At 39.4% G+C, this 9,569-nt stretch overlaps 1 long non-coding RNA gene across 1 annotated transcript in view; it reads left to right on the top strand.

The window, feature by feature from the left end:
- The first annotated feature begins 78 nt into the window (after window positions 1–78).
- The window catches only part of LOC131383757 (uncharacterized), a 100,816-nt gene continuing 91,325 nt past the window's right edge, over window positions 79–9,569 (top strand). Inside the window, exons 1-2 of the long non-coding RNA XR_009213997.1 lie at window positions 79–230; window positions 5,163–5,227. This is a non-coding gene — a long non-coding RNA (uncharacterized LOC131383757). The remainder of the gene's footprint in view (window positions 231–5,162; window positions 5,228–9,569) is intronic.

Raw genomic sequence — 9,569 nt, 5'->3', positions numbered from 1 at the left:
CCGTGGGCTTGGCGCAGGCGCATACGTGGCTCCTTCGCATAAATTTTTCCTTGGGCTGGTTTCCTGCACGTCTTCTAAGTATTTGCTTTTAGTTTCCGTGTTTTGGTGTTTTGTTTGTTCATTTTTTGTTTGTTTTTACGACAGTGCCTTCTAGGGGAACAGTGTCGCTGGGCTGGGCGGTGGAGAGTCATCTTTGGCACCATCGTGCGATCTCATGCACCCTACCAGTGGTAATACTGGCGTTAATATTTGAGTTCCCACCATGTGCTACAGTTTACAGATTATCTCAGTTAAGCCCGCAGATATTACTCCTCATTTTTTACAGAGAAAAACAAAGCCCGAAGAAAAAATATGCCTTGTCCAAGTGGTAGAACTAGAATTGAATGCAGTCTTAGAGTCCAAGCTGTTTGCATGTGTTTTTAATAATGATGTTTTGTAAACCTGATGCCTGTTATTCAAAAATTGAAGCGATCAGAAATAATAATAGCTAACATTTAATGAGCACTTATGAGTCCTAGTAACTGTTATATGAATCATGTCGTTCTTTCGAGCCCATCTTTTCTTGCCTATTTGAGAACTTGGCTCTAACTGCTCTTTTTTGCATTTTCAGTTTTTTTTCTTCTCTGTTGGGTCTTCTCTAGCAGCTCATAAACATGCTGCAGTGATTGCCATAAAATCATTCCATGATTTCATTTTTAAAAAATCCTCCTTGACCCCAATCAGCAACCACCCCATTTGTTTTCTTCTCTTTATAACAAAATTTCTGGGGAAAAAAAATCTTTACATCCATTATCTCCATTTTCTTACCTTTTGTTCTTTTGTTTGTTTTTTCCACTTTAACCAGGATTTGGTCCCAACCAATACTATGAAGTGGCTCTTGTTAGGTTTACCAGTGATTCCTACCTTGCAAAATTCGGTAGTCAATATTTAGTCCTCACTTCTGGTGAAATTTGACAGAGTTGCTTGCTCTCGTTGATTTGAGTCTTTATGTCTTGGGATGCCACACTCTTCTTGCCCTCCTCTTCTCAGTTTCTTTTGCAGACTACAATTTCTGCCTGAGCTAAGCCAGACTCAAAGGGTTGATCTGAGCTTTAAGATTGGCAGCAAATTGCTCACAGTGTAGTCTCACAGATTTATCGGGGACTCCAATGAACCAGATGCTCATTCATTTGTAATCACACCTATGTTCTTGGATAAATGAAACAAATACCGTTTCCCTATCATTTAACCAAGATTCCTTAACTCAGGAGCCAGGAAAAGATTGTTCTAGCTCAGGCCAATCATGACTGGCTGCAATTAGGTAATCTAAAATCGATCTGAACTTATTTTTTCTCCTTTGTTACAAGAGAAGGTATACCCTATGTTATTAATGTTTCTTCTTATTCTATTTTAAAAAATATATATTTTAAACTATTCATTGACTGCAATGTGTTAAGCATACTGGAGGAATTCAGAGATGTGGTAAACTCGACTATTGCCTAGAAGATGCTCGCAATATAGTAGGAGATTTTAAAAAACAAATAGAACTTACAGGGCTGTAAATGCTATACAAGTGTTATGTGCCCCACACACTAAAGGAGTTATGTGAAGGGAGAGGTATATTTTGTCTGAATGTTCCTTTAAAACTTCCCAGTGCATGTGACACTTCAAGCAGGGCCTTGAAGGATGGCAGAGCTAAGGAGGGGTGCATTCTAGGGGAGGGGACAGCATTAGCAAAGTCGTAGAGGCTACCCCATGTCATAATAAAGGTCATTCTTTAGGGATGGCCTGAATACAGGGCTGCCAATACCATCACTGGACGCTAGATGTCACAAGTGAAATGAATTCTAGATGGGTTCTACTTTTAAGATAACTTACATGGAACTTCTGATTCGCAGTACCAGATACAGATCTCCGTAGTCAGGCAAGGTCCGCATACCATGGCCTAAATACCAAAGGTCAGGAAAAAGCAAAAAACAGCAACCTTGTGTCTGTTATTTTCCATTTACCTAAGGAGAGATGGGACTTGGCCTCCTCACACAGTAGTGGATTCACCAAGCATAGGATGGGAGTTCAGATTCTGGGAAACAACACCCACCCCCCAACTCTGTGGCCCTCAGTTGCAATTCCTAATATTATAGCTGTTCAGAACTGGGATAGACTCCTGTAGTGAACTTGTCATCATTTCTTCATTGTGACTGTTCTAGACGAAACGAGAGGATTAGACTGTTACGTTGTATTGAAAGCTGCATATATTTTGACAGGAACTTACTGAATGATCATTTGTTTTGGGCACTACAGATGAATAGTCTCTGTATTAAACGAACTTAGAGTTTAGTGGAAGAGACATTTACCAAACAATAAACAGGAAATCCTTACTTAGAGGGTGACTTAGACTTTCTTGTTCCTTCATGTTATTAAGTAGAGCTGCAAGCTAGTCTTCGCTGGGATCAAGCAAAAACAAGCTCAGGACTCTGAGACACAGAGTCTGCAAATAAGAATAAGATTAAGCTGTAGAGTTCTGTGATTTATAGGATGGGCTGGAATATGAAGTTATGAAAGTTACACTCAAGGTTGTGGTCACTGAAACTTGGGGGATGGCCGAGATGAAGAAAAAAAGCTTTGAGAGCTAACAGAGGGGTGTGTGCAGGACTTTTGGGATTGTCCTAATCCATGGCACAGGAGGAGAATAAGGATCCAACAAGAAAAACAGTAGCCATATGAGAAGAGATCAGGAAATTGAATTGTCACAACTTCCACTGTGATAATTAGGTATCAGAATGAATCATTGTACCAGGCAGTGATTCATTGTCACCAGCTTTGGGTGACAGAGTAAGACACCATCTCAAAACAAGCAAACAACAACAACAAAAAACCTTTATGTTGCAAAAAACAGAAAAGAGAAAACTCAAAGTGAAGCTGTGTGGTTTGAGCAAAAACCGAACGGTGCAGGGATAGCTCTAGCTTCATGAGAGGCTTCACCCAAATCATTGTACCAGGCAATGATTGCCACCAGGCAGGTGGGTTTGACTGTTTAATAGTAATAATGATAATGAAACCCAGTCTGCGATCTCTCCTATATCAACAATGTATAGCACCAGCTTGAACTCTGAATGAGCCTTATTGCTATACTATTTTTTCTTTAAATAGGGGGAATCTTCTCTCAGAGAAAGAGTGCACCATCCCAATATAGTAGACATTTATCAGCTAACATCCTAGCATGAATTCCTTCCTCCTATTCTCACCAAGAGAATTCTGATTATTCTTTTGTATAATTTCTATTTTCTCAATTTTCAGCCATATGAATTCTTCATAATTGATGCTACCTTTCATCTCTAGACTATCCCATTACCCTGGTTACAGTAATTGGTTCAAAGATGTGCATGTGATGGAATCTAAGCCAAAGAGATTTTCCACTGGGACAGCTGGAAAAATGGATTTTGTTAACTGCCTCTGTTATAGTCTGAATTGTGTCCTCACCCCCATCGCCCCCTCCCCATATTCATATGTTGAAACCCTAATTCCCAATGTGACTGTATTTGGAGACAGGGCCCTTTAGGTTAAATGAGGTCACAAGGGGGGGGCCTTAATTGATAGGGCTACTGTCCTTATAAGAAGAGGAAGAGACATCAGAGATAGATCCTCTTCCTCTTTATCTCTCCCTCTCTTTCCCCCACTACTCCCAAGTGCGCACAGCGAGGGGGCTGTCTGCAACCCAGGGAGAGACCTCACCAGAAACCAACCTTAGTCTTGGACTCCCAGCCTCCAGAACTGTGAGAAAATGTCTGTTATTTAAGCCACCCAGTCTGTAGTATTTTGTTACTGTTGCCTAAGCAGATTAATACACCCTCTGTACTTAAACTTTATAACCCAGAGCTTCCAGCTGCCAACTTGGGTTCATGAAAGACAAATCTGCTTGAAAGAGAGGGAGCAAAGAGTTCTGGTCATGCCATTTGAGCCCTGTATCAAGCCTCTCATGAAGCTAGAGCTATCCCTGGACCGTTCAGTTTTTGCTCAAACCACACAGCTTCACTTTGAGTTTTCTCTTTTCTGTTGTTTGCAATATAAAGCTTTTTTTGTTGTTGTTTGTTTGTTTTGAGATGGTGTCTTACTCTGTCACCCAAAGCTAGAATGCAGTCGTGAGAGTTTGGCTCACTACAACCTCTGCCTCCTGGGTTCAAACGATTCTCCTGCCTCAGTCTCCCAAGTAGCTGGGATTACAAGTGTCCACCACCACGCCTGGCTAATGTTTGTATTTTTAGTAGAGATGGGGTTTTGCCATTTTGGCTAGGCTGGTCTCGAACTCCTGACCTCAAATGATCCACCTGCCTCGGCCTCCCAAAGTGCTGGAATTACAGGCGTGAGCCACCATGGCCAGCCAGCAACGTAAAGGGTTTTAACCAATACACATAGCAATACTTGTGTCTGATCTTGCGTAGACTAGTCTGTGACGTTTAACCTGTCAAGTTCCCATTCTACATTTAGGCTAAAATGGAAAGTTGCTAATTTCCAGAGACTGGATCTGGCTTCTTTGAGAAAAATGCCTTAGTTGAATGAAAAGAAAGTCTTATCCTAAATAAAGGGGCTTAATCGTTTGTGGAGGAAAATAAAGATTCAAACAGCTTATGTGGAATCCCTTTCTTCGTTCCACTTCAGATTACCACAACACCACCTCTAAACTAACTTCTTCAGGTGATTTTAGCGCCTAGGCCAGTTAGAATTAAGACTGCATGTTTATATCAGTTACGGTTTTTACTGCTAAGGAATGCACTCACTCTGCTTAGTTTAAGATATACGTGTATATTAAAAGTGAGAGTCCTAACTTTCGCAACCATTTAAAAGACTGTAGTTGTTATGGATTCCTCCTTTATAGCACTCACTACATGTCCCTTATATTTTTTGACAGTCCCTCAACTACTTGGAGGCTCTTTATCCAGTAAAGCAACCTAAAGCTTCACTCTCCAATAAAACATATTCGTTAGCCATGATTTAGATTGCTCACCATTCTGTTGGCCCAAATTTATTTGGCCCAAGTCATAGAGGGATAGGATAAAACTTGGGATCTTTTTCTGTCTCTGAGGGCTTGAAACTGTGACACCGTACTTTTCTGTTTGTATCTCAGTTCAGTTGAAAGAAATGGTTGCTGATCTCATAATGTTTAGGTTAATGTATTTTATTTCTAGGAAAATCCATTTGGGATTGCCCAGTGCACACGGTAGACATGGAAATTGATGATCAGCATCCCCAGGTAAGCAACTGGATACACCTGTTCAGAAATACCAGCCCAAAACCCACCTCCTGTCTGTTGCCACTAGGTGACAATCTTTGCAAATATTTTGTTTGAAGGAAGCCTCTTTCTGTAACAGAAATTAGATTCTGTTGGGAAATGTTTCTTTGCTAGTTTCAGTTAGATTTGCCAAGTGCACATATTTGTTATAATCTGCGCTCTTAGTCATTTGAGATTATAGTTATTTCTCATCTGGAACACTCTATTCCTCCCTTTATTTAATTCACTCGTCTCATCCTGTTCTCTGGAGAGGTCCTATAACTAATAGTTAAGCATACAATACATGTTCTGGAGTCAGCATATGGGTTTAACTGCAGGCTCTGTTACTTCCTAGATGTGTCTACCTTTGACAAGACACTTGCTCCTTTTAAGTCTCAGTTTCCCCATGCACAAAGTGGCAAAATCAAAGTATCTAATTTAGTAGATCATCTCTAACACTTTTAAAGCACCTTTAGCATAATGTCAGTAATTGGGAGCTGTTATTATTAAGAGTGCTATCTTAGCTTAAATGTCACTCCCTCCAGGACTCTTTTTCTGAGTCCCTAGTCTAGGGCACGTCCCCTATATACAATTCATAATACCCTGTGCTTCTCCTTCAGGCCACTTATAATAGCTTGTAGTAATTTGTGTAATTTATGTTTGCCTCCCTCGCTAAGCTGTATCTCCCAGCAAGTACCATAGTGCCTGAAACATGCCAAGGGCTAAAGTTAAGTTTGATGAATGAATGAAAAAATGCATACTCAAATCACTAGTATCAAATGAAATTCATTGATTTAAGTGGGAAATCTGTGAACTCTTTTATATCTGTTAGAGATCAAAGTAACTTGTAGCAGAATTGTTATTCTTAATTCTGAGTGAAAAGTACTGAGCATTTATTAATCAGTTTACATGGAATCAATTAAATGTTCTTGAGTATACCAGTATAGCAAATAACTAGTTTGGGGTATTTAACACCCTCTGCAAGTTTAATTGCTTCATTCACTTATGACAATGTAGGTGTTCCTCACTTGAACCACCATTTTTTCACCAAGAATTTATTTATTGATGTAGTATCTGTAATTCAGGCATTTTTAAATGTACTTGGGAACGTGCTATGTAAAATAATTGAAGAGGCCTGGAAAGTAAAGAATCCTTGGCTGAAGTAAATGTTCACTTTTGTGTAAATACTCAATTTCACGTATTAAGTTATCTTAAAGCAAGAGCTACTCTGATGAACTTAAAGCTTTAAAACATATATTTCCTAATATTTTATCATGTCATAGACAGATTTTTTGCGTATCCTTCAAAACAAGTCTGGCCCATGTTCTATTAATATTTCAAACTAGAAAATATTAAACACATTGTAAAATTTCTGGAATCTTTAAAGTCCTTTAGTTATGAAATGATCAGCTGAGCAAGTAAGGAAGTCCAAAAGTACAGTCACGAGAAAGGTTAGATGTTTGTTTTTAAAAAATAATTTTATGTTTCCAAAGTTTTCTCAAAATATTAAGAATGAGAAGGTTTTGTGGACTTGAAATACCCTAGACAGATGCAAAATCTCCTTTTCTTCCTACCATGGTGATAAAAGTTGAGGTGGCCCTGACAGTAGATGTGTTCCTTTCTTTGTATTAATCATTGCTTTTCTGGTCTGTTTACCTCTCCACTGCCTGGCAAGATGCTGGGACTCTGGCTTCATCACAAATGAATCCCATCAACTCACCCATGACATACTACACACTACTAGCAGTATTTGGCTACTTTTGATAAATTGTTTAGTCATGTGAAATACTTCCCTAAACTGAAGTTCTGGAACTCATCAGGTGTCTTCTCTGACAGTCATATCTTTCTTTGGCTCTCAGATTACCCAAGCAGCTGGGATAAAGCCCATATCCTCCCACAAAGCATGCTTCTTTGGAAATTCGTATCTATTGGCTTTGGCACTCAAGTAATGTTCTTGCATTCTCTGTCAAGTCAGGGATGAATAATCTCTTGAGGGTGAGTAACCTTTCAAATGTTGGAGGGATCAGTGTGCATTTAGCAATTTGTAAGAAAGGTCAGCATCCCTTATGACCACATTTGCATTAGCAAGGCACAGATTATTATTCTTTTTCTTTGACTTAGTCTGGAGGTTGGCATCACACTCTTCTCATGTCATTCCATCAGTTTGTGCAATCTTGATATACAAATGAAGTATGGCCTCTGAGTTTCATGGGTGTATAATCATTATCATTATATATGATTGAAAGCAGGGAGTTATAGAAGGGTCTTGGGTGACTGTCGTTCTCCCATCTATAAAACTCCTGGCAAAGGGATTAATATGCATCCTATAAATAGAGCCAGAGTTAAGTTCCTGAAAACAACATCCCATTAATAAGGTTTAAATCTTGAAGTCAACATGGGAAAAATAGGTTTAAAAACTAACATCTAATTTATTTTTCAATATGGTTGGAAGGTCAGATTTCATTCCTACTCCCACGAAATTAATTATAGCTGCTCTCTTCTTAAGAAACACAGGTATATTAGGATCACACAGTGTTTTCCACACTTTGTTTGTTTGTATTAGAAAAGCCTGAGGAACTTTTACAAATCCTGATGCCCAGGCTGTACCTAGCACTAATTAAACCGAAATGTCTGGGGTGGGTGCAAGGTGTCAGTGATTTTCAAAAATCCTTGGGTGAATCCAATGTGCAGCAAAGTTTAGGAACCTTGAGTTGAAACAATCATACATTCTCTACCACACTTCAGCTTTTCTTCATTGCCTCTTTAGCTCAGTGCATCTTAACCTGACTGCTCTTTAGGATCAAGGAGGATCTTTAAAAAATTTCATTCTGATTCATTAGGTCTAGGGCAGGGTGCACGCATCAGAAACATTTAGCTTTCCCTAGTGACTCTAGCGTGCAGCCAGGGTGTAGAATCTCTGGAGTAGCCGATCACATAAAGAGGCACGTAAGGTGGATCTTTTGGCACTTTTCTGGCAGTTAAGAGCTTCATACATTTTAAAAATTCCTCTTCGCTAGCTTTGTTGAATGAATTTTCTTCTTCAATGCACTAGGCTGTAAAGTCCAACCATCTTTCTGAATCTGTTCATAGCAGGGTTACCTGATAAAATACAGGATACCTAGTTAAATTTGATTTCAACTAAATGGATATTTTTAGTGTAAGTATGCCTATGTGATATTTGGGATTATAATAAAAATTATTTACTATTATTTGAAATTCAAATTTAACTTGCACCTTGCAATTTTATTTGCTACATCTGGCAACACTAATGGTGGGAGAGCATGGCTTATTCTTGGGAAAGTCAGCGGCTGAATTCAGGTTGAGGCGAGCACCATCCCTTGAAACTTCAGGGTTTGTGGCCTTTTAGCACTTACTTTCTTGCTGCGAAGGTGGAGCCACCAGCAGTTTGGGAATTAAAAAACTTCTAAAATCCCCCAGTGAGCCAAGTAGACCGAGGAGGTTTACTGTGCAAGAACTAGGATGTGGCTAAAGGTGAAGACCTGAATCTTGAGTATGGGTTTTGGTTCCAGGAACCCCAGCTCTGTACTCTCCAAGGGATCACTATTTTGCCACTTTGAACTTTTTTGATGATTTCAAGTGCCTCAGACTTGCTCCCATATTCCCCAACCCTCTTCACATTTTTTTTTACACGTTATTATTTCTTCTTAATCTATCTGAATATCAAATGCTTGCTGGCTTGGCTGAAATTGAGATAGTTTCCAGGTGGAACTGCTCTCATAACTCAGTGAGTCTGAACTAATGGAAACTTTGGAAGTCCTTTGCAGTGTTGTAAGAACCTCCTAATCTCAGGAGGCTTCCCAAGCAGTCTGGATGCTTTTCTGCCTCAGTCTCTAAGGACTGTTCACTACTAGCTGATTCCTGAAATTGCCTTCCTTCCCACCATCCCAAATAGACCTTGAACTGTAAATAAAAGTCGTGGGTGGGTGTATTTCTTAGCCAACAGCAGGTTTTCTATAAAGGGAAAAGGAGTGAAATTTCACAATAATTCCCAGAAAGCAGGTGTTATAATGATTTTACCAAATTGGAGCCTGATATTTTGAAGAATAACTCTTGAGAACCCCTCATAATTTCCCCCATGGAGGAGATAGGCAAACAGGTAATATGTCAAATTCCCCTTTGCTGGTCCAAGTTTACTAATGGATGGAGGTGAAGCAGGTGAAGCACATTAACTTTTAACCTGTTAACATTGATTTTTTTTCACTAAGCATTAGCTACTTAAGAGAGAAATGCACAATGGCAGAAAGGAGACAAGACAAAGGGTGACACGAAAGGGCTGGAAACTGGCTTGCATCTTGGAACATAT

The sequence above is a fragment of the Hylobates moloch genome, unplaced genomic scaffold (genome assembly GCF_009828535.3).
Source record: "Hylobates moloch isolate HMO894 unplaced genomic scaffold, HMol_V3 SCAFFOLD_6, whole genome shotgun sequence".
NCBI classification, from domain to species: Eukaryota; Metazoa; Chordata; class Mammalia; order Primates; family Hylobatidae; genus Hylobates; species Hylobates moloch.
This window is presented reverse-complemented; position numbering and strand designations above follow the sequence as displayed.